At 47.2% G+C, this 24518-nt stretch overlaps 1 long non-coding RNA gene across 1 annotated transcript; it reads right to left on the minus strand.

Moving 5' to 3' along the window:
* Positions 1 to 2198: 2198 nt before the first annotated feature.
* Positions 2199 to 4242, minus strand: LOC140691115 (uncharacterized). The gene is made up of 3 exons (XR_012066591.1): positions 3999 to 4242; positions 3164 to 3226; positions 2199 to 2882 (listed from the first exon to the last, which is right to left on the minus strand). It is a non-coding gene; the product is annotated as an uncharacterized lncRNA (long non-coding RNA).
* Positions 4243 to 24518: the final 20276 nt, after the last annotated feature.

Consider the following 24518-nt stretch of genomic DNA (forward strand, 5'->3'; position numbering starts at 1 on the left):
TGACCAGCATACCACTGACCATCCGTCTCAACACATGGCCTCTGGAGGTCATCACCAATGCAGAGCAAGACAGATCTTGAGAGAAAGGCATCAACTCTTAAAGATTTGACCTGGAAAAGACACTACATTCCGGTAACAGCCCACTGGCCAGAATTATTCACACAGCCCTGCCTGACCGCCTGAGATCTGGGAAAGAAGGTGGGGCAACACGTGGAAATTTAGTGAGAAGCAGGCATTCTCTGGCACCCTGTGGAAAAGCAGAGCACAGAGAAGGAACATCACATAATAATGGAAAATTCCATTCTACCGCTCCATGCGGAGGTCTGCGCAGGCGTCTATGGAAACAGAGGAAGACGCAAATTATTAAGAGACCCTGAAGCTACATCAGCTATTTAGAATAAAGAAAAAAAATATTCAGGGGTTGCCTATGACAATAGTTTTAAGATTTTTAAAGAAATCTGTTTACATGAAGAATTCAGTTTATCACAGGAGACTGGATTACAGAGTGAACTGAGCAGATCTTCAGCCCTAAATCAACTGTTGGGTACAATTAAGTGCTCCGTGGAAATAGAATAGAAACAGAGCATTTAGTAGAAACTCTGATTTAGGTCAACTGGTCAACGAAGGCCTCACCACGCTAACACTTGAAGGTAGAAAAGAGCTAATCAAGGGGGACATTTTCATATGCGTGAGTGGATGGGTTTCCTAGGAAAAAATGTGTTTGTAATGCTGTAATAACTACAGACATTGGTTGAGTTGGGTGCCTTCTGGAGTGCACAGGTGATTCATTGTTTTGTTAACAGTAAGGACGTGATGTCTGGGCGGCTCTAGGATAATGGCCACTGGGGGGATAATTAGGGAGGCGATGGTTTTTGAAGGCTGGAAAATGGGAAGTTAGGAAAGCAGAAAGTGTAGCAGGAATGCATGGTCTCAGGAGAGATAAAGAGGCAAAGGAAAATTAAGTCTCCAGACCATCGTCCGGCCCTGCGGTGGACAGAGGGGCTCCGGGAAGTTGCACTGAGTGTCGCTGAGGCCATCCTACTGGGACCATGAGACTGGAATTGGAAAGTGGAGGGAGAAATAATTTGCTGGTGCTTCGGAATTGTCCCCTGAGGAATTACTTCTACTCGAATATGCAAACTACTCAACGTCCCGCTGACCGAACACGGCACGTTTGTGTTTGCAGAGTCAGGAAAGGACTGAGAGCGTGAGTCGAGGAGTCACATCATTAAATAGGTTCAGTTGTGCTATCTGCGACTCGCTTATCGCCTGCTCTGAAACACACTTGAAGTCTCTCGCTGCTGGTCTACTGCTCGCCCGTCACTCCATCTGCGAGGCACTTGGCTCCGCGACTCTGGGAACACTAGCTATTTCCTCTCTCCCTGGGCCCACACCGGCCTGCCTCTGCTCCTGGGAGGGGACTCAGCGTCTGTGTCGACCTGCAGGGGGTTCATGCGCAGATGCAGGTGGTGCTTCTCAGTGGGCCCTCGACCTGGAAGACCAGGATCCCAGGGGAGGAGGCCAGCGGGCGGGCCTGTCCCACTGGACCTGCCCTGGTCCACTTTCCCAGAGCTCTGTTGTCCCCAGGCCTGTGGTTTGTCTGCGTGACCACTAGATGTCAGTGGCTCCTCATGCTGTGGCCCCCGTCCTCTAAGCACCCGGCTGCCTCCCTGAGATCCCACCAGGTGGGCCCCGCCGGTGTCACCCCGGTGGGCTGTGCCTGGTGTGACCTGTGTTCTGGAGGAGCAGCTGGAGTCTGGAGTTTCCTGCTCCCCACAGGTCCAAGCAGATGCAGACGTCAACATCCACCAAGGCCTTGACATTCACCCAGGGCTGCCCACACGCAATCCAGCCACCCTCCTTCCAGACATCTCTTTCTTTCTTTCCCCTCTTGTGTCTTACTTTCAACATGGACATTCCTAAACATGCAAAAATATAGGAAATCATAAAGGGGACTCTCTTTCCGTCTCTCCTTTTGCAAGGATAGTTGACATTCAAGGTTATTGCACAGGGGGAGGGTGTAGCTCAGGGGCAGAGTGTGTGCCTAGATGCATGAGGTCCTGGGTTCAATGTCCGGTACCTCCATTAAAATAAACAAATAAACCTGATTACCTCCTCCCCCATCAAAAAAAAAAAAGTTGCACAGATCTATTTATTCATAATTAAGTAGAGCTCAGTTGCTTATTCATTCTTAAATACTAAAAACTTAAAATAGAAACATGTCACAATGTATTTATTTACAGACACATCATTTTTCATTTGTCGTTTTTCTCTGCTTTCTCACTGGTCTGTACTTTAAAACCTTGAGACAATGGTAACATATTACTTTTATTATAAAATAAAAAGACATATCATTTTTAAAAGTTAATTCAAATATTAAAAGTTAATTCAAATTTTAAAATTTAATTGAAATCCATTCGGAATTTTCAATTTCAAGGTATTTTAAATTCGCTCAAGAAATTTAATTTTAAATTTCAGAATTATTTTAAAATTACAAAATTTTTAAAAGTCAATTAGAAATGTCATAGTGGACAAATTCTTCGACCCTGTGCCTTCATTTCGAGCAACGCTTTCTGAGACCATAATGAGGAGGTGGCCCATTCCAGCTTTCCCATGGGACGATACATACAGTTTAAGTTACATGTACTGCGTTAAGATAATAATGGAACAGTTTGATAATAATTAACAAACGTAAGTTAAAAAGTAATTTTTAAGAAAGCCATGGATGGCTGAGAGAAGTGTTAACTTTTCACACTTGAGCTGGATCACTTCCTCAGCAGAGACTGATGGAGTCTGTCTTGCTACCTCAGGGGGCTCCAGTCCTGGGGGGCGCACAGCGCTGATCGGAACCATTTCAATCTTGGCTTCTCGGAGCTGACACCCTATGAGGGTGACAGAAGTAATGAATAAGCCTGTTGGTTTGCCAGGACAGCAGTAACAAAGAGCCACAGGGCTTAAACAACAAAAACGTATTGTCTCAGAATTCTGGACCCCAAAAATCTGAGATTCAAGGAGTCAGCAGGGCTGGGCTCCCCTGAGGACACTCCCCTCGGCTTGCAGATGGCCGTCTTCTCCTGTGTCCCCTGTGTGTGTGTCAATGTCCCCCTTCCTACAAGGACACCGGTCATGGTGGTTTAGGGCCCACGCGAGCCCTGGGTTTTACCTGGTCATCTCTGTGGAGCCCCTGTCTCCTCATCCGGTCCTGTTCAGACCTCAACGTGTGAATCTGGCGGGGAGGGTGGACACAGGTCATCGCCATGAGTAAATGCATTACTAACATGCCAGAGCAAAAAGCAACACTGGGAAGTGCAATTTTAAATGCAACACTGGGGAGGGAGGTTAGGAAGTGCAATTTTAAATGCTTGAAGGAGAAGATGCCTCTGAGAAGGCAGCTGGAAGGAAGAGCAGGAACACATGCAGCACTGTGACCGGCGACGCAAAGGCAGGTGGCCAGGGCACTCCTGGCGCCATCAGGGAGGTGGGAGGGGCCGGTGTGGCCGGGCTGAGCTCCCGGAGCAGGTGACAGTCACATGCCGGGGGCCGCTTGGACAGACCAGCAAGAGCCCGTTAGCAAACGTTCCCTGACCCTCGTGTGCATCCTGACTTCACATCCGCACTGGTGCTGCGAGGTTAGCCGCGATGGACGTTGTCAACACCAGGTGCAGAATAAAACCCTTGAACTTGAAATACAATTTCGGATCTGGACGTGCCAGGTGGCTGCGTTTGCAACCATTCACCACCAGGGGACAATACAGAGTAGTGTTTCCCTGTTTTAAGCAAATCCGATAAAATAATGAATTATTATTAGGTTAGAAAGTCAGGCGTCCTAGGGCTTTTCCCACTGGAGGCCGTGTGGCGCCTCGTGGGCTGTCTCCACCCGGGGTTCATGTATGTCCCATGTGGCGGCGTCACCACAAGCAGGGAGACTTGGAAACTGGTAACGTTTAAAAGAGGAAAGGCCATTGCATCCATGAGTCAGACCTCCCATGTTTACTCACTGTGTTTGCCTAAACGGTAAACATCCACAGGAGTTGAAGGGCGCGTCTGTGGATGCCACGGAGGGAGCAGGTGACTGTGCACAGTCCTTGGGTCCTGGACACAGGGCAGGGAGGCGTTCCTGGGGCCCTGACGCACCTTGGAGCTCGGCTCACCTGGTCACAGGCCACTGGGAGGGACAGGAGGGGCAGAAGGCAGGGAGCAGCTTTTCCAGGAGAGCTGCCAGCTCAGAGGCCACGTGGAGGCCTTGAGCAGACTGTCCAGCAGCATCCAGCCATCACCACGCCCACCGGTGCCTCGGGACCAGCCCGGGGATGAAGGAAGGGACGAATTTGTCCTCCCAGCCGCACAGTCCAGTGCCAGCACACCCTCTCAGGGACCTGGGGACAGACGCGGGAGGCACGGGATGTTTTCTTGGGGAATGAGCCAGAAAAGCACACGGTGATGTCCTCCGTCCCACCGGGGTCTCTGCTTGGAACACTGTGTCTGCGCTGACACCATGATTTCTCAGAGGATGCTAACGGCCAAAGAGACATGCATTTTTGTATTATTTTTTTAAATTATTTTGGAGGGGGAGATAATTAGGTTTACTTATTTTTTAATCCTTTTTTTCTTTTTTAGAGAAGTTACTGGAGATTGAACCCAGGACTTCATGCACGCTAAGCATGTGCTCCACTCCTTGACCAAATCTTCTCCACCGCGTGTGTTTTTTACACAGAGAATATCTTCCTTTTTCGCAAATCCTCAAAAGGTCCCAGCCAGACTATTAGACCAACACAATTTTTGTTCGTTTTCTTTTTATTGGAAGAATCAAACAGACTAAAACATAGTCATGTGGCATCTCTGTGCAGGCACGCTCTGCAGAATATATATATTCATTGTTCTGGAGTTGACAACTTGTGTGATAACATATGAACCCCATTGTTGAGAACTTCTATTTGTTGAAAAATTGTTTAAAACCCTATTTAGCAGAAAATATGTATTTTCAAGTGAAAAATATACATTTTCAAATGAAAAAATGTGTATTTTCAAATGAAATCTTGGCTGGAATGCCAAAGTATGAATTCAGCTGGTTGGCATCCATCCCACACCCCACAAGGCTGCCACTGAGGTTCCAGCTTGCAAACATTTTTTTTTGTTTAGACACACATATATATTTTGGCTAAAAACCAGAATTTGCTTAGTCCTCAATTTTTTTTTAAATCCAAGTTTCATCTTGAAAACTAGACATATTATTTCATAGTTCAAGGCATCAGGACCTGGGAGTAAAGGGTTAGGGTTAGGGTTGGGGTTGGGGTTGGGGTTAGGGTTTGGGTAGAGGTAGGGTTAGGGTTAGGATTACGGTTAGGGGTTAGGGTTAGGACTGACAGTGGCCCTAAGTGCAGGCGAAGGAAATGCTGAATGGGTGGTTGGGGGCCAGGAGATCGGGACACTCTGCACCATGGACCACGGAGATGGAGCACATGGCAAAGAATGCATTCACCGTCGGATGACCAGTGCAGTGACGGTCGCTGAGAACTGGAAATAAGCTTCCCCTGGGCCACATGGCTTTCCAGTTTTATTTCCCGTTGCTGTGTCAGTAGAACAGGGGAGGGCACGTGGTCGGGAGGGCCGGTAGGAGGAGAGGATGCCCAGAAGTCACAGGTCAGTGTCCAGGGACCACGTGTTTCAGAATTGAGGCAAGGAAAGGACGGGGCTCAGAGGTTAGACACCCAACAGCAGAGTTCGTTCTGGAAAAGGGAAAGTTACACCCGCGGGGTCGGTGCACGGGCCCTTGTGTGCAGCCTCTCCGGTTTACCTGGCCCGTGGAACACCGTCTCCTCCAGGGTCTGTCTCATCCTGAGCTTTTCAAGAAGAAACCGCCTTGTTCCTGGGATCCAAAACTGACTTGATCGAGGAGAATTTCGGATGAATTAAATTCCCGAGAGTCAGGCGTAGAAACCAGAATATCCGCTTATGCGGTTGCGAGGGGTGTGAGTCATCGGGGAAGGGCAGCTAAACCCATAGCCGGATTCCTCTGTAAACACATCAGAACGGTTACCATTGAACAGACTAACGATGCCAAGTACTGGCAAGAAGGTACAACTGGATCTCGCAGATTCTGCTGGACGGGATGCACGTTGGTGCAGCCACTCGGGAAACCTGTCAACAGCATCCTACCCGAACCCAAGCTGACTCTGTGGTCCAGCAGTTTGATTCCCAGAGCAAACACTCAGATCCACAACAGCGCCTGTCCACCCGAACACGTGCACCAGGACGCACAGCACTTCCTTCACGATCGCCGAAAACAGAAGCCACGACAAAGGTGGATCAGGAACAGACTAGATAAAGAAGCGCAAATCAAAGCCACAAGGAGGTGTCACCCCACACCAGCCAGAATGGCCATCACCCAAAAGTCCATGAACAATAAATGCTGGAGATGCTGTGGAGAAAAGGGAACCCTCCCAGCTGCTGGTGGGGATGCAGGTTGGTGCAGCCACTGTGGAAAACAGTATGGAGATTCCTCAAAAGACTAGGAAAAGATTTACCATATGACCTAGGAATCCCACTCCTGGGCATAAATCCAGAAGGAACCCTACTTCAAAATGACACCTGCACCCCAATGTTCACAGCAGCACTATTTACAATAGCCAAGACATGGAAACAGCCTAAATGTCCATTAACAGATGACTGGGTAAAGAAGCTGTGGTATTTTTATACAATGGAATACTACTCAGCCATGAAAAAGAATTAAATAATGCCATCTGCAGCAACATGGATAGACTTAGAGATAATCATACTAAGTAAAGTAAGTCAGACAGAGAAAGACGAATACCATATGATATCACTTATATGTGGAATCTGAAAAAAAAGAGACAAATGAATTTATGTACAAAACAGAAACAGACTCACAGGCATAGAAAACAAACTTATGGTTACAGAGGGTAAAGGAGGTGGGAAGGGACAAATTGGGAGTTCAAGATTTGCAGATACACACTATTATATATAAAATAGATAAACAGCAAGGTCCTACTGTACAGCACAGGGAATTCCATTCAATATCTTGTAATAACCTATAATGAACTAGAATATGTATGTGTATGACTGAATCACTATGCTGCACACCAGAAACGAACACAACACAACAGATCAACTAGACTTCAATTTAAAAGTAGACTAGGTAAATAAATTGTGACGTATTCATAGAACAGAAACCACAGAGCAGAACAAAGAATAAACGAAGGGCACACACAACTCCATGGTTGAATCTTGCAGCAAAAAGAAGCCACATGCACAGAATACAGGGCGTGTCCCCTGGTATATTGCTAGGGAGGGAACGGGGAGAGGCTTCCAGAATTCTCGGAGTGTATCTGTTCCAGATCTTAGCCCAGAGTCAGATAACATCTCTGTGCACATTTGCAAAAGCTGTGTATTTAAGAACTGGGCCCTGGGCAGCATGCCTGCCACACAATACAAATTAAAATAAAATTAAAAAAAAAGGCATGTCGTAGAGTGAAACAAAGAATTTATGCAGTAAATGTGATGGGTGTTCTGTCCTGGATGATGTAGCCTGGTGTCCCCTGGGGTTTCTGGAACATAGCAGGCACTCAGTCAATGTGGTTGGTCATTAATAAACAGAGTTAATAATCTGGAAGCTGATATAAGGGAGGAACTCGAAGGGGCAACTCTTCAAGATGAAGACATTCATCTCAACCAATGGCAAAAACTACAGCCAAATACTACGTTGCTGGACCCCTCACTCCTCCCCCTCCCTCCTCCTCACTCCTCCTCCCCCTCACTCTTCCTTCCTTTTTTTTTTTAATTTTCTTGGGCCTCAGATTGCAATTGTAAAAAAACAAACAAACCCAGCAGGCACACATGTCCGGGCCACTCAGGAATGTCAGAGAGGCTGGCATGCACTGCAGGGAAGTTGGGGTAGCAACTGGGCCTCATCTCGTGGGATTAGCGCTGAGAGGGACTGGAGAGCATCTTCGGCTTGAAGCGGCCCCATGCAGGCTCAGGTGGGTGGGCGCCACCCCGTGGGCAGTGGAGGGGGGGGAGGGCACCACCTCTGGCACCCCCTGATAGCGCAAACAGCACCAGACTGCAATCGGGTGGCACCTTGGTTCCGATGACGTGGCAGACGGGCAGCTGAGTGTGGCCTCCCCAGGTCCCTTGGCCGTTGTGGGGTCATCTCAGCTCAAGGTCTTCAAGGGGCCATGTGTACCTGAGCCCAACATTCAAAGAAATGATTCCTGAAACAATGAGTCATCTTTGCTCCCGTTGGAAAGTCTACACAGACAACAAACTTTCACCAGAAAAATGGAAGCAGAGGCGGCTGATGGTTCTGCGAGCAAAGGCCGTGGAGCTGCCCTGGCCTTGGGCCACCCCTCCTCAAGGAACCCCGAGCCCGCTGCTCAGGGCGCCGCCACCTCCACACAGGGCTGGAGAAACCTGCCCCAATCTGACCTGTGACTCGCTCTTCCCCAGGCTCTCCGAAGTGCAGGCCGTTTGCATCAACGCTCTCTGTGCGGAGGGGAGCAGGTTCTGGCGTCTTGCACATGTGACGTGTACGTTCCTTCGAGTATCTTCTGTAAACACGTGGACTCACCATTACGTGTGGGCTTTGCTATCAGCCATCAGGGACACCTCACACGAGCCCCCATCCTATTCACTGCGCTATTTCTGATTAAGGTTGGTGCTAATTTGCAGTATGACCTTGGGTAAGTCGGTTCCCCCTTTTGGGGACCAGAGCTACGGAAGCTGTAGCTTGTCCAGCCGGCTGTGCCTGTCTTAGGTTGTCCTCCTCTGAGGATCGTACCCGTCACTGGCTATCCAGCCGTCCATGCTGGACACACTGAGTAGGCCATCTCTTGTCCAGCCGGCTGTGCCTGTCTTAGGTTGTCCTCCTCTGAGGATCGTACCCGTCACTGGCTATGCAGCCGTCCATGCTGGACACACTGAGTAGGCCATCTCTTGTCCAGCCGGCTGTGCCTGTCTTAGGTTGTCCTCCTCTGAGGATCGTACCCGTCACTGGCTATCCAGCCGTCCATGCTGGACACACTGAGTAGGCCATCTCTTGTCCAGCCGGCTGTGCCTGTCTTAGGTTGTCCTCCTCTGAGGATCTTACCCGTCACTGGCTATGCAGCCGTCCATGCTGGACACATTGAGTAGGCCATCTCTTTGTCCAGCCGGCTGTGCCTGTCTTAGGTTGTCCTCCTCTGAGGATCTTACCCGTCACTGGCTATCCAGCCGTGCACGCTGGACACACTGAGTAGGCCATCTCTTTGTCCAGCCGGCTGTGCCTGTCTTAGGTTGTCCTCCTCTGAGGATCGTACCCGTCACTGGCTATCCAGCCGTCCATGCTGGACACACTGAGTAGGCCATCTCTTGTCCAGCCGGCTGTGCCTGTCTTAGGTTGTCCTCCTCTGAGGATCGTACCCGTCACTGGCTATGCAGCCGTCCATGCTGGACACACTGAGTAGGCCATCTCTTGTCCAGCCGGCTGTGCCTGTCTTAGGTTGTCCTCCTCTGAGGATCGTACCCGTCACTGGCTATGCAGCCGTCCATGCTGGACACACTGAGTAGGCCATCTCTTGTCCAGCCGGCTGTGCCTGTCTTAGGTTGTCCTCCTCTGAGGATCGTACCCGTCACTGGCTATGCAGCCGTCCATGCTGGACACACTGAGTAGGCCATCTCTTGTCCAGCCGGCTGTGCCTGTCTTAGGTTGTCCTCCTCTGAGGATCGTACCCGTCACTGGCTATCCAGCCGTCCATGCTGGACACACTGAGTAGGCCATCTCTTGTCCAGCCGGCTGTGCCTGTCTTAGGTTGTCCTCCTCTGAGGATCGTACCCGTCACTGGCTATCCAGCCGTCCATGCTGGACACACTGAGTAGGCCATCTCTTGTCCAGCCGGCTGTGCCTGTCTTAGGTTGTCCTCCTCTGAGGATCGTACCCGTCACTGGCTATGCAGCCGTCCATGCTGGACACACTGAGTAGGCCATCTCTTGTCCAGCCGGCTGTGCCTGTCTTAGGTTGTCCTCCTCTGAGGATCGTACCCGTCACTGGCTATCCAGCCATCCATGCTGGACACACTGAGTAGGCCATCTCTTGTCCAGCCGGCTGTGCCTGTCTTAGGTTGTCCTCCTCTGAGGATCTTACCCGTCACTGGCTATGCAGCCGTCCATGCTGGACACACTGAGTAGGCCATCTCTTTGTCCAGCCGGCTGTGCCTGTCTTAGGTTGTCCTCCTCTGAGGATCTTACCCGTCACTGGCTATCCAGCCGTGCACGCTGGACACACTGAGTAGGCCATCTCTTTGTCCAGCCGGCTGTGCCTGTCTTAGGTTGTCCTCCTCTGAGGATCGTACCCGTCACTGGCTATCCAGCCGTCCATGCTGGACACACTGAGTAGGCCATCTCTTGTCCAGCCGGCTGTGCCTGTCTTAGGTTGTCCTCCTCTGAGGATCGTACCCGTCACTGGCTATGCAGCCGTCCATGCTGGACACACTGAGTAGGCCATCTCTTGTCCAGCCGGCTGTGCCTGTCTTAGGTTGTCCTCCTCTGAGGATCGTACCCGTCACTGGCTATGCAGCCGTCCATGCTGGACACACTGAGTAGGCCATCTCTTGTCCAGCCGGCTGTGCCTGTCTTAGGTTGTCCTCCTCTGAGGATCGTACCCGTCACTGGCTATGCAGCCGTCCATGCTGGACACACTGAGTAGGCCATCTCTTGTCCAGCCGGCTGTGCCTGTCTTAGGTTGTCCTCCTCTGAGGATCGTACCCGTCACTGGCTATGCAGCCGTCCATGCTGGACACACTGAGTAGGCCATCTCTTGTCCAGCCGGCTGTGCCTGTCTTAGGTTGTCCTCCTCTGAGGATCGTACCCGTCACTGGCTATCCAGCCGTCCATGCTGGACACACTGAGTAGGCCATCTCTTGTCCAGCCGGCTGTGCCTGTCTTAGGTTGTCCTCCTCTGAGGATCGTACCCGTCACTGGCTATGCAGCCGTCCATGCTGGACACACTGAGTAGGCCATCTCTTGTCCAGCCGGCTGTGCCTGTCTTAGGTTGTCCTCCTCTGAGGATCGTACCCGTCACTGGCTATCCAGCCGTCCATGCTGGACACACTGAGTAGGCCATCTCTTGTCCAGCCGGCTGTGCCTGTCTTAGGTTGTCCTCCTCTGAGGATCTTACCCGTCACTGGCTATGCAGCCGTCCATGCTGGACACATTGAGTAGGCCATCTCTTTGTCCAGCCGGCTGTGCCTGTCTTAGGTTGTCCTCCTCTGAGGATCTTACCCGTCACTGGCTATCCAGCCGTGCACGCTGGACACACTGAGTAGGCCATCTCTTTGTCCAGCCGGCTGTGCCTGTCTTAGGTTGTCCTCCTCTGAGGATCGTACCCGTCACTGGCTATCCAGCCGTCCATGCTGGACACACTGAGTAGGCCATCTCTTGTCCAGCCGGCTGTGCCTGTCTTAGGTTGTCCTCCTCTGAGGATCGTACCCGTCACTGGCTATGCAGCCGTCCATGCTGGACACACTGAGTAGGCCATCTCTTGTCCAGCCGGCTGTGCCTGTCTTAGGTTGTCCTCCTCTGAGGATCGTACCCGTCACTGGCTATCCAGCCGTCCATGCTGGACACACTGAGTAGGCCATCTCTTGTCCAGCCGGCTGTGCCTGTCTTAGGTTGTCCTCCTCTGAGGATCGTACCCGTCACTGGCTATGCAGCCGTCCATGCTGGACACACTGAGTAGGCCATCTCTTGTCCAGCCGGCTGTGCCTGTCTTAGGTTGTCCTCCTCTGAGGATCGTACCCGTCACTGGCTATGCAGCCGTCCATGCTGGACACACTGAGTAGGCCATCTCTTGTCCAGCCGGCTGTGCCTGTCTTAGGTTGTCCTCCTCTGAGGATCGTACCCGTCACTGGCTATCCAGCCGTCCATGCTGGACACACTGAGTAGGCCATCTCTTGTCCAGCCGGCTGTGCCTGTCTTAGGTTGTCCTCCTCTGAGGATCGTACCCGTCACTGGCTATGCAGCCGTCCATGCTGGACACACTGAGTAGGCCATCTCTTGTCCAGCCGGCTGTGCCTGTCTTAGGTTGTCCTCCTCTGAGGATCGTACCCGTCACTGGCTATCCAGCCGTCCATGCTGGACACACTGAGTAGGCCATCTCTTGTCCAGCCGGCTGTGCCTGTCTTAGGTTGTCCTCCTCTGAGGATCTTACCCGTCACTGGCTATCCAGCCGTCCATGCTGGACACATTGAGTAGGCCATCTCTTTGTCCAGCCGGCTGTGCCTGTCTTAGGTTGTCCTCCTCTGAGGATCTTACCCGTCATTGGCTATCCAGCCGTCCATGCTGGACACATTCAGCAGGCCATCTCTGGTCCAACAAACTCCAGGTTAAGGATTTGCTTTCCAAACTGATAGCCTACAGTTCACCCTAAATCAAGCAGGCAACTGGGGGCTGGGAGAGACTGGGGTTCAATGGCAGAATCCCGAAAATCTGACCCTCTTTGAAATGCTCACAGAGCCTCTGGGCTGCCGCCTGTAAGGACAGAACAGCAGTTTAGATTCTAGACCTTAAACTGAAAATGAAGTTTACAAATTAGCTCTGAATAAATGTTATCCTTCCCATGAAGAGCTGTAGCCCCAAGTGAAGCCAAATTCAAAAAAGACACAATTCAGCTCCTCTGTACACAGAATCAAATGAATCTGCCGTAAAACTGGCATATTTCTCTCACTCTATCAAAATAGCATGGTGATGTCATGCTTTTCATCGTCCCCCCAAACCAAACACCTATTCTTCCTGAAAACAGCTTGATATCTTCTAAGGGGAAAAAAGGAGAACTCAAAATATAAAGAAAAAAATTTTAAGTTTAAACCAGCAAGTAATAAAAGTCAATCTTTTCTTTCCTGTTTACTCATCTCCCTGACTGTGTGTGCACGTGTGTTACAAAATCCCTCTGAAAATTGTACAAGAAGGAAAAACCGTCTCCAAAATAATTAATGTAGTCTTATTCTGAAGCTTTCTCATTTTTGTAAATTTCCCCTCTATTCTTCTCCAGTGAATGTACTGGAGTCAGGATTAATCAGGTTCTTGTCTTGGAGCCCTTTGAAAAATGTAAGTGCATTTGGCGGGAAGAGGAACAAAGAAACCCACTGAGCATCAGGGACCTGGGCCAATGGCTGTCCGTGCTGTTTGGGTCCATGCTGTCAGGACACCTGTAAAGCACTGGACTTGCTGGGGACCTGTTAAATCATTTAAGTAAGGCCCAGTCATCTGCTTCATTCAAGAGGAGCTCAGGTGACCCGGGGATGCAGTCAGCATTGGGGACGCTGATCAGATGGTGTGAAAACCAGTTCCACAGAGCAAACTCACATGTCCCTCCCCACACACCTAGAAGCTGCGCCTCGTCTCAGCTCTCAGACACAGCAGAGGCCAGATATTCTGACAGATTCACTGTTTCAGACCCCACCCCCACTTAAAATAGTTTAGCATCCTCTCCCACTTCCTTTGTTTCTCATAAATTGCTATAGATTGTCTTTGATCTCAGAGGACAGCTCCCTATAAAAGGAAGCAAAGTAACTGAGATGGAGGAAAACTTTACCCAAGAATCCAGTCCGATGGGTTAGAAGGACCCCTGCCAGAATGGAAGATTTAGGTCAATGACCCTTGACTAGAGACAAGCAGAGGGAAAGGAAGGGGGAATCACTTTGAAATGAGACCCGCAGCCCAACTTACCCTCTGGTTACAAAGACTGTCATTTGCCTGATGGTCAAGTTACAGAAAACTCAAGTCAAAAAAGGTGATTTCTAATAGTAAAAGATCTTAACTTTGTCCAGTCCTTCTACTTCTCCATTTTTATAACTAATTCCATAAACAACTATACACTCACACACGATCTGTTAACTATGCAAATTTGAAGACTGCTTCCATTTCCCAGCTTAAGAGAAACATAGGAAAATTTCCATGGGATTATGAAAATGACTTCTAAATACCAGTATGTTTTTGTTTTTTAATTTTCACTTTATCAAGTCAAATATCCGCCTGACATTTAAAAACTTTAAGTCTCTGGGCTACAATGGACCATGAGAGTGAGGCACATTTTCCAGTTTCTGTCTCTGGTCTGACCAACACCATCAGAGCCAACCTTAAAGACACTGCCACTGAGGAAGTTTCGTGGCCTCCCCTCGCACACCACGTCTGTCTTCCTACCCTCACTGTTAGTGGACATGCAGACTGGATACTTAATCACATATTTAGACTTTTATGAAATTAGCTTCTGTTTTTTCTCCTTCAAGGGAAGCAGCTCTACTTCTTCTAAGCCCTCCCAGCCATCTCGGGCTCCAGCCTCTTATTCCCACCCTGGGTCCCTCCAACACCCTCCAGGTTCTGCCAGGCTCCTCCAGGAGGGCTCTGAAGGGACCAGGTTTTGAGGACAAGGGCGAACAGTGTCATGCAGACTACAAATGCCTTGACAAATCCAAGGTGGACAAATCCAAGGAAGGCAGGTTCCCTTGCTGCAAGCCCACCAGGGACACCTCAATGGAGGGGGCAGGTCCCGATCGGGGCTTCAAAGGGGTGGTCAGGATGGGGCAGAGGAGACACTGGCTTTGCATGAGAAGTGTTCCAGCTTTGCCACACAGCAACCCTAGCACAGAACTAATGTAGGGTGGAGCGGGAGTGTCACAGGGAGGAGTGAAACAACTAGAAGACTTTTCACTGGAGAGATGGGTCTGTCCTAGAGATAAAGCTGGAAGGAAAAGGTGACCAAAAACCCAGTGAAGCCTGAATGCTAAGCTGAGGGCCCTGAAAATCGGCAGAAAGGCAATTGAGAGGCCACTCTTGGATTTTAAAGTGGAGAGTGACATTGAAGATGTGTGAGCTAACAGTCGTGTGTCTGAAGACGCTGATGGTGCACAGGGGTCAGTGAACACAGCAACCTGGGTTTGAGGCGAAGGGGCCTGCCACTGAGGTTTATTGATAAGCATGTTGCCCAAGACTGAGCCGAAAGTCTCACTGTCAAGCCAGATGAAGTCTGTCCACTGCCTTTAACCTAGCAGGCCAACCTAGGTCTCCAGGAAAAGAAGCTCACCTGATCGGGTCTTGTTTGTAAAGCCAGCTGAGTTGCCATCCCCAGTATTCTATCTTGACTCTTAGAATATGTATGCATGAGGATCTGATGATCATTTCCCTCCTCTTGCTGCCAGAACCCGACAAAACTCCCTAAAAATATCAGAATAATGGAATGTTAGGACTCAACACAACGTTAGGAAGTGGATATTTCCTGTTACACACCAGCATGCCATTTTGCCCTGAGCGTCACCATATGCCCAGAACTGTGCTGGATTACAGTGGAAGAACTGCCCTACCAAAGACACCAGCTTAAAAACAAAAACCTCAACTACTTTATTTCACAGATGGACAAACTGGATGTAGAGACGTTACATGACACATCCACCATTGTACAGATATGATGGAGCCAGGTTAAATATGCAGGCAGACGGACATATACAAGATTTCATTTTTATATATATAAAAGGGGAAGACTGCATATTTACACCTTCCCTATATATTTGTGTGCATACGTACATATGTGTATATATGCGAGTCCGTATAAATATACATGTGCATTTACGCAAAAGGCTCTCTGGCAGCTGAGACTATCAACGAGTTAGTAAGTATGCAACCTAATTTGGCATCCAGACAATGCAGATAAGGAAGCTTCCCTTTGATTCAGTTGCTTACAGAAAAAATATTAATGATCTTTATCACTGGGCTCCCTGAGCAGACACAGCCTGGGAGCCGAAAGGAGCAGACTTTTAAGGAGCACTCTCATTTACTAACACACCATGCTGCCCCCCAAGTACAAGGAACTACGAAACATTCCAGTCTCAAAACACACTTCCCCATCCCAGGACGTTTTCACTTAAAACAGGCAAGAATTGGTTGCATTCAGCACCAAGGGGCAGCCCTGCTGAGCTGGGCCTTGTGGGTTTTCCAAGGAATAGCCTCCAAGCCTCTCCACTCAGGATTCCTGTGGGTGTGGCTTTGTCTGCGGGCAAGGGGCCAGGCCCTGACAATCTAACTCCCTTGCCCAGAACAAGGAGAAGATTTGAGAAGCCACTTAGAAATAACTCAACCAGTTTCCTCGCCAGCGGGCCTCAGGAAAACTGCCTTCATTTCCCCCCGGGTCGGGTGTGTGGCTTCATTTCCCCCCGGGTCGGGGGCGGTGTGTGGCTTGTGGGGACTTCGGTGGCGTCTGCATGGCAGGACGCTCCAGCAGAGGGCCTGCAGCTGACAGCGCAGGCGCTGGCCCTGGAGGTCTTAGCAAAAATGGCTAGTTATGTTTTCGCTACAAGCCAGACCGAACCTAGAGGTGAGAAGACAATCAACAGAGCCACAGAGCTGAGCCTCCTGAAATGGGAAACAGCTGCCTCCGAAGGAGACTTTGGCTGCCCCTCTGTACCACGGGCGGCTGAGGATTAGGACAAGCGAGACAGAGACACACGGAGATGGAAAGACAGGCTAAGTGCTGATCAGGCTACCTGGGAGGAGTGCAAAGGTGGACTGAGAAAGAGCAAAGGAAGAAACAAAGAAGGAAGAAGGCAATTCTGGAGGAAAAAACGCGATCAAGTTTAGTTACAAAGGAACCTCTCTGGCCATGCAAAAGAACGGTCTGGAATTTGGTGACAGTGATCTCCTAAAGATAATAATTCTAGCCATACTCAAAAGAAATTCGGTCAGGTATGAAAAAGGGTCTTTGGCAGAACGAGGCCAGCTGGAGGAGCGTTCAGCTGAGATGCATGTGCTTTGGATGATTTTCAGCTGAAGTGAAAACTTAGGCTTTCAGGGTGTACTTACGAGAGGTGTTGTTTTGCTTTTTAACCATCCCTAAATGAAGCTTAAAAGTGTAGAAAAACAATCATAAAAAAAAAAAAAGAGAGAGAAAGGAGGGTTTAGGGAGAAAATTGGGAGAAAGAATACGATGGAAAACACAAGTGAGATACAAAATTTTCCCCAGGGAAGCCCTGGTTTTCACTTTGAGTATTTAATAAAACTTTCTATATCAAAAGAGCTCTGAGTACAAAAAGTTTACAGAACCAAGAAGAGCTCAAGAGATGGAGAAAGTCATTTCCAGCGTAGGCCTAGTCTTTGAAGACAGGTTACTGCATGGGCACACAGGATAAGGCCCCAGTTTAACCTCCAATCCCAGAGGCAAACTAGGAGCCTGAGCTGGTGACACCCTCAAAAAGTGGCAAACGTTTCAGAATTAGATGGGTTCATACACAGCCTTGACTGTTGCCCGTGATCTCCCAGGATGAGGGGGAACAGAATGCATCCTTTCGTGACAGAGGGTCACAGAAACAAGGAGCCAGGGGTGAGGAAGGAATGGAGGAAAATTGTATGTTTGAAGGCAGAAGATGGAGAGACAGCAAAGATGAACATTAAAGAAACAGGGAAGAAGAATACAGATCTAGAATTTCTAAATTACCCTTGGCTCAAAGTTCTGGCTTACCGCAGAAGCAGTATAATTATAAAGCTGGCTTAAAACAGACCTAGGATCTAGTTACTAATTTCTTACTAGCAATAGCATCAAAACCCTTTCTGCTGGTAGCTGGTCTCTTGACAAAAACCGTGCCTCTCATACACGATGTGACCTATAGGGAGAACTGGTTTTAATCACACGGATCTATAAAATGGTATTCAGTTGTGGTCTCCCTTCTCAGATGTCAATCCGAGCAGAGAACAAAGTGAGGGTTGCAACTGTCAAAGTAACTTGGGGTTGGGGGTACATCTTACATAAATGCTCCCTTGTCCTGCAGATGCAGTATACAGGCTAAGTTTGTCAGACTATTTGGTGGGAACCCTCTGGTGGATTTGAGAAAAATGACCAGAAACAGTCCTGTTGTGCTCATGTTTTTGGACCAGATTCTGCTTGGCCTCAAAAAGGAAATTCTGGCCTGGTTACAGCCTTAAATGGGTGCTCAAATCCCCTGAACATTCATTGCAGAAATGCTTCCATTCCTACCCCATTTTAGTTAGTAAGAACGGCAGGCATCACAGGCACATAGGGCTTGACTCCTGCTTACCTTGGCAATTACACAGCCAGTGTTCAAAAGAAGACTTGTTTACTTCTAAGGTACAAAATTCCCATTTGTAAAAAATCTTTCTAGAATTATACATGGTAGGCATTTTTCTCCCTTTAACTATAGCTTGTGCTTCCTAGGAAAATGCCAAATTACAAATGTAGATTAAAAAAAAAAAGGTAGCCTTTCAGAATCAGGATCCCAAGTTCTTTCCCAATATAACTAGCTCATCAGTCAATGATTCCTCAGGATTAACAATCACTCCTTTTTAAATGCAAATCTCTGGTAGGAGGATTAAGTCATTGAGCCCCAGGAACTGGATGGAAGGGGGCTGGGGACAGTATGGGGGAGCTGGTGGAAAAGTGGTCTGTAGATAGCACAAGGGGTCTGGGGAGACCAGGAGAAGAGGCATGCAGGAAAGACAGACTTTCATTCCACTTTTCCTAGGCCTCAAGTGATGCTGAATTTTCTGCCAGAAATTGCAAATCAGCTTGTCTCACCTTTTTATTAGTGAGACAACTGTAGTAGTATTTCAGATTCCTGGAACAGAGATCAGAAAACAAACAAAAAACCCCAGTGAGTGGTGGAGGCATTCCCATGAAACACTATATAGATCAATATCATCCATTTGCTTTTTTTAACAGATATATACCCACCATGTACCAGGAACTATCCTAGTTGTTAATGAGAAAAAATGATTTTTAGGCCATGCCAATCATACTATAATCTACACTAGTATAAGCAAACTGTATAAAACAGATCATGGGGAGATCATAACTCATAATTATAAGTTGAGCTGGGCCATCAAGGTTTTGCTGAACTGGTAAGCTGATTGTGGCAGAAAGTGCTGGCAGATCTGAAAATCCACGATCTGCTAGACTACATGTCCCAGCCTCCCTTGCACTTAAGGGTGGCCATGTGACTGAGTTCAAGCCAACTGAATGGGAGTGGAGGGCATGTGTACCATTTTCAATCCTGGCCATAAGCATCTCTTTCATGGACTCCCCAGTGTTCTTTTCTTCTTTTGTCAGGTAGGATGGAGATGATCCCCAGGGCTGTCTTGGAAGCTGCGTCTCAAGGATGGCAGAGCCTCAGCCCCTCTAGGTTCTGAAGGACTGACAGATGGAAGGCTGCTTCCCCAACGTGTTCAACCCCACAGTGCTGTAGCAAAAGTAAACTGTCACATCTGATCCAACACGCATTTCCCTGTCTGTTGTGGCAGTTGGGCTCGCTCACCGCTGAAGGGCGGACAACCCAGCACATGAGAAGCTGCACAGGGGTTAAGGGATCGGCATGTGCCAGGAAGCTCAGGAGAGGCAGTACATAAGGCTGGAAAGGTAGCAGAGCACAATGACACACATGCTCAGTGCTGGCTTCTTCCCACAGGCCTGTGGTTCTCAACCAGGGGTGATCTGGTACAGCACTCCCGTCTCCCAGGGAACATTTGTCAATGTCCGGAGCCATTTTTGGTTGTTACACCAAAGCGGGGGAGGAGTACCACTGACATCTGTAGGTAGAGGCCAAGGATGCTGCTAAACACCCTACAGGGCAAAGGACATCCCCCTACATTAAAGAACTATCTGGAACAAATGTAAACAGTACTGTGATTCAGAAATCCAGCTACAGTAAATGGGGCACAAGCAACAATTCTTAAGAGGAGAGAATGGCAATCATGTTTGTGTTTTGAAGAGAGAATGCTGATAACAATCCAGAAGATGAGAAAAACCAGAGATGAGAAAAGCAATTTCATCCTTTGTCAAGTACTTACTATGTGTCAGGCACCAGGGATACAAAGATGAGTAATAACCCAGCCAGTCCAATCATGATGACTTTTATGGGACCTGGGGAAACTTGACCCCTGGCCTCAGGGCTCTGCCTCCGGATGCATTGGAATCCGTGGCCTTTGGTTACCAGTTCAGAGCCGACAAAAGTAAAGTAAGAAAGGATGCTGGACTAGATCAGTGATTGAAGAAATGGAGAAGAGGAACCTATCTGAGAAACATTTCAGAAGTTAAATAAACCATAACTGGGTGTCCAAGTGGATGGAGAAGTTGAGAGATGTGAAGGCCAACTCTGAGCAGGTGATGCTGCTAATAAGCAGGACATGCGGAGAAGAACTGACTTAAAGGGCTGTGATTTGCATTCTTTTCTTTGAGGCCTATGAAAATCAGACATGCCTAAAGGACTGATACAAGCAATTGACATAAGAAATGCTGATGTCCAATAAACAGTTTCAAAGATGTTTCACTTCACTAATAATCACAGAAATGGGTATTAAATCAAAATGCTCTTTTGTATCTTTCAGATTGGCAAAAAATTTTTAATTATTAATATCCACTGTTAGCCCTGATATGATTAAACAGGAATTCTTACTCTCTTAGGGTGGATGGGTAAATTTATAAAATCATACTAAATGGGAAATTAATTACTAGTGCTTGGAAAAATACATATAAATATAATATATAATATTTACATATACATATATATATTATGGGTATATATAATATTGTGTGTGTGTGTGTGTGTGTATGCTCTCTAATCCAGCAATTTCACTTCTAGGAATAAATTCTAAGGAAATAATCAAATAAGTACAAAAAAATGTATATATGCCCCAAACATTTAACATAGTATTGTGTATACTACATTGGAAACAAATGTACATAAATAGGGGACTGGTTAAATAAATTCCAATACTTTTTGAATTAATGAAAAACTATACAGCTACTAAGAATAACACTTATTGAAAGGAAAGATAGCCATACTATTAATAATGTTAACAAGTTAACAATATTAAAGTGACTAAAAATCAGGCTATTAAACAACTTGTAGAGCAGGATCCCTTTTATGTTAAAATACAGATAGGAAGGTAGATAGACAGACAGGTAGGTATGTAGACAGATGATAGATTACCTAATAAAGAAAAATCCACACTGGCAGATAAAAAGGCAATAATGGTTGTCTGTGGGGGATGAGGTTGTATTCAGTCTTTCACTTCTTGGTAAATGCAAGTAAGGTTTTAACATTTTGTAATATAATATGTATAACACAATATAACATGAAGCTATACATTTTATGGTCTGATGGTTTTACAAACATTTTTTCTTCGATACAACAGAAACAGTACAAGCCCTTTAAATTGTACGTAAGATCTCCTAGCCCCTCCAAAAAAAGATAATGGCCTATTTAATTCTCTGTGTTTAAATCATTCACTATAAAGGAAGGTTCAAAGGAAAGGTGACCACACGTGCTGGGTGTCCCATGCTGGTCCTGGGTTGCACACACTGTCCTGCCATAGTTATTCAAACTGTCCACTTTCACTCTCAAAGTTTCCTGGTTGGGGCATAAACTATAAGATCACGCCACTCAAAGATGAAATCTACAAATGTAACACTGCTAAATTTTATCCTAATACACAGTCTGGCCAGTCTCCCAGAAGTTCTGTTTGCATTCCCCAGGCCCCTCAGCCTTTGCTGTCTAATCATTTCACGTATTATTTATAGACAGAGACCAACCTAAAAGATCCTGCCCTTCGATTCCCTCTAGCCAACAGCTGAAGGAATTTACCTTTGCCTTCACCGAAGACTAAATTGTATCATTAAGGCTTCCATCTAAACCTTGTTATTTTGACTTTTTGACTTGCTTTGCACTCTCTGATATATAAAGGAGCAACAATTTCTACAATGAACAAGTGTACTTGTCTACCAGAAATTCTTTCTGTCCCTCAGCTTCCTAATGGTTATATATTTGAGAATCTGAAAAACTGCCTGGCATGATTTAACGAGAGCATTTAAACAGACTTTTCCTACAAAGCTTATCAGCTAGTTACTTAACCTGTATGAATAGGTTAAATATTTTCCATAGTATTTATACAAATATGATACCTGGTTTCATGTTCAACCTAATAAAAAGGAAGTTATTCTTTCCTTAAATTACTCCCGTTTCTTTCATTTTTATCTTTCCCTTCTTTACAACCACTTGACTAACAGAAATGCACAGGGCAGATGTGGAAATGTCACTTTATAAATACAAGATGCAGCCAGTATACTGTTGTTGTCCTTGTTTTAGGGAAAGAAAAGGTAACTATTCCTCCAGGATGTACGCTTTGGCCATGAAACAGGTCTAAAATCAAGTCAAAGGACTATGTCGAGTTAAAAACAACAACAAACTGGAAATGAAACAATCTATGTGCTGCATCCAGAGTGGTGAAGCAGAGGCTAGTGTGATACACAGAAAGAATCCCAGCACGTTCTGGGTGCTTAACAAGGCGCTCCTTGTTTCTGTTATTTCCCAAAGGCTCCAAGCGCAAATACGCTGCAAATTCTCTGCCAACAGAGAAACGCTCTGCTAACGGTTTCATTCATTCCCACAAGTTATATTTATTCACTTTTCAACCAAACTGGCATATTGGACATGTATTCCTGGAAATTCCTGAAATCCATTCATTAGGCTTTCAGCTAGCTTCTCATGCACCTCCACATTCCAGGAGCCAACCCCAGCAAACCCAAGTCCCAGATGCTCCACGGGCAAATGCCTTCATATGCAGCACCGGGCAAGGAAAAGGCCTTTAGGCCAAGACTGCATGATGGTGAGTGATCAGCTAGCCCTGCATGCATGTCGCCTTTTAACTCATAGTAAACCCAACCCCCTAACTATGACACCACCCAAAATATTACCTTCCGTTGCAGGTCCTACACCTTCTGCCTTCTGTTTGTTTCCCTAAACTCAGAATAGAAGCAGATTAGACCAGCAGATGGCTGATACGCTCTTGTGATCTGGGAAAGCCCTTGAAAGTAGGCAGGTGGGAGGGAACAGCTTCAGACCAGCAGGTCACCCACTAGCAACCTCACCTCGATCATTCCGTGCAGCCCAAGAGACAGCATGTCATTCAGAGGGTAGACAGCGAAGACCCTGACAGCTACAGCTCAAGGACCATCATGCCCCCAGCACAGTTTATGTTTCTCAGTAAACAGGGAAAGAAAGCCCCCTGGAAATGCATCTGAAATTGAGCAGTTTCTAACAGAACTAGAACTAAAATGTAAACCTTTTTTAAATTACATTTTCCCATTATAAAAAGTTCTAACTGGGAAAGACTATGGTTCTACTGCTTCAATTTACCTATGAAACCAGAAACACCACTAAATACAGCTAATGACAAGTGACCTCACAAAGATGTCACAGCTGATGTCTGGAACAGCAATAGGATATAGGGGATAGTCCCCCAAAAATGTATAGAGACAAATGAATTATTCCATGAACAAAAAGAGGGGCCAATCTAAACAGCAGTATATGAGACAAATACTACATGGTATCACTTACATGTGCAATCTAAAAAATACAACAAACTAGTGAACATAACAAAAATGCAGACTCACAGATACAAAGAACAAACTAGTGGTTAGCGATGGGGAGAGGAAAGGTGGAGGGGTAATACAGGGGTAGGGGACTAAGAAGTACAAACTATCAGATATAAAATAAGCCACAAGGATATATGGTACACCACGGGAATAGAGGCCAGTATTTTAAAATAACTGTAAGTGGAGTATAACCTTTAAAAACTGTTAATAACCATAGTGTACACCTATAACTTATATAATACTGTACAGCAACTGTGCTTCAATAAAAAATAATAATTTAAAAAACCAAAATATAAACATGCTATATGAATGCCTCCACGAGAAAAACACTAGGTTGGGAGTCAGGAGACCTAGGTTTCAAGTCCTGCTCTGGGGGTCATCCAACATATGACCTCGAACAACTTAATCCCTCTGGGTTTCTATTTCCACATCTATGAAACAGACATTAGATTTGATGATCTCTGAAATCCCCTTTCTGCTTGAAATGCATATTGTCCTGTAAGGGACTGGATTTTCAATTTAAACCCCTGCAGCCCTGCAGAGAGTTCTGAAGCTACAAAGCCCCAGGATACCTTTTCCCTGTCTTCTAAGCAGCCCACAGGCTGTCTCTCAGATTCCCACACTGGGTGCCCAGGGGCTCGGCTGTCCTGGGGAACGCCTGAAATTTAGGCAGGGGCTGCTCTGGGGCTGAGGGAGCAAAGGGTGCAAATACTAAGATGAAATGCTCTGATTTTCACTGAAAAGTACCACATCCAAGCAAAGCTAGTGTTCACACTTTCTCCTTAGCTTGGAGGTCTTTCCTGGAAAAGAAAAATCACCAGCAAAACCACAGTCCCTAATCAGCAGGCCTCAAACCCAATCTTTCAGCAGGACAAGGAAAGTTCAGGGAAAGCCAGAGCTGTACTTCCCGGCCCACAGCCCACCGTGATTCAGCCCAGCATCAGCTCCAGAGGTTGGGAGGGGAGAGGCAGGCCGCTTACAGCCTCCTCCTGCCTGACCCAGCTTCACATGGATGGAGAAAGAGAACCCACTTCTGGATTCTCAGCCTGCACAAACCACAGCTCCTCTGATTCTACCCCTTAAATCCAGTCTCCAT

This window comes from Vicugna pacos, chromosome 33 (assembly GCF_048564905.1).
Source record: "Vicugna pacos chromosome 33, VicPac4, whole genome shotgun sequence".
Classification (NCBI taxonomy): Eukaryota; Metazoa; Chordata; class Mammalia; order Artiodactyla; family Camelidae; genus Vicugna; species Vicugna pacos.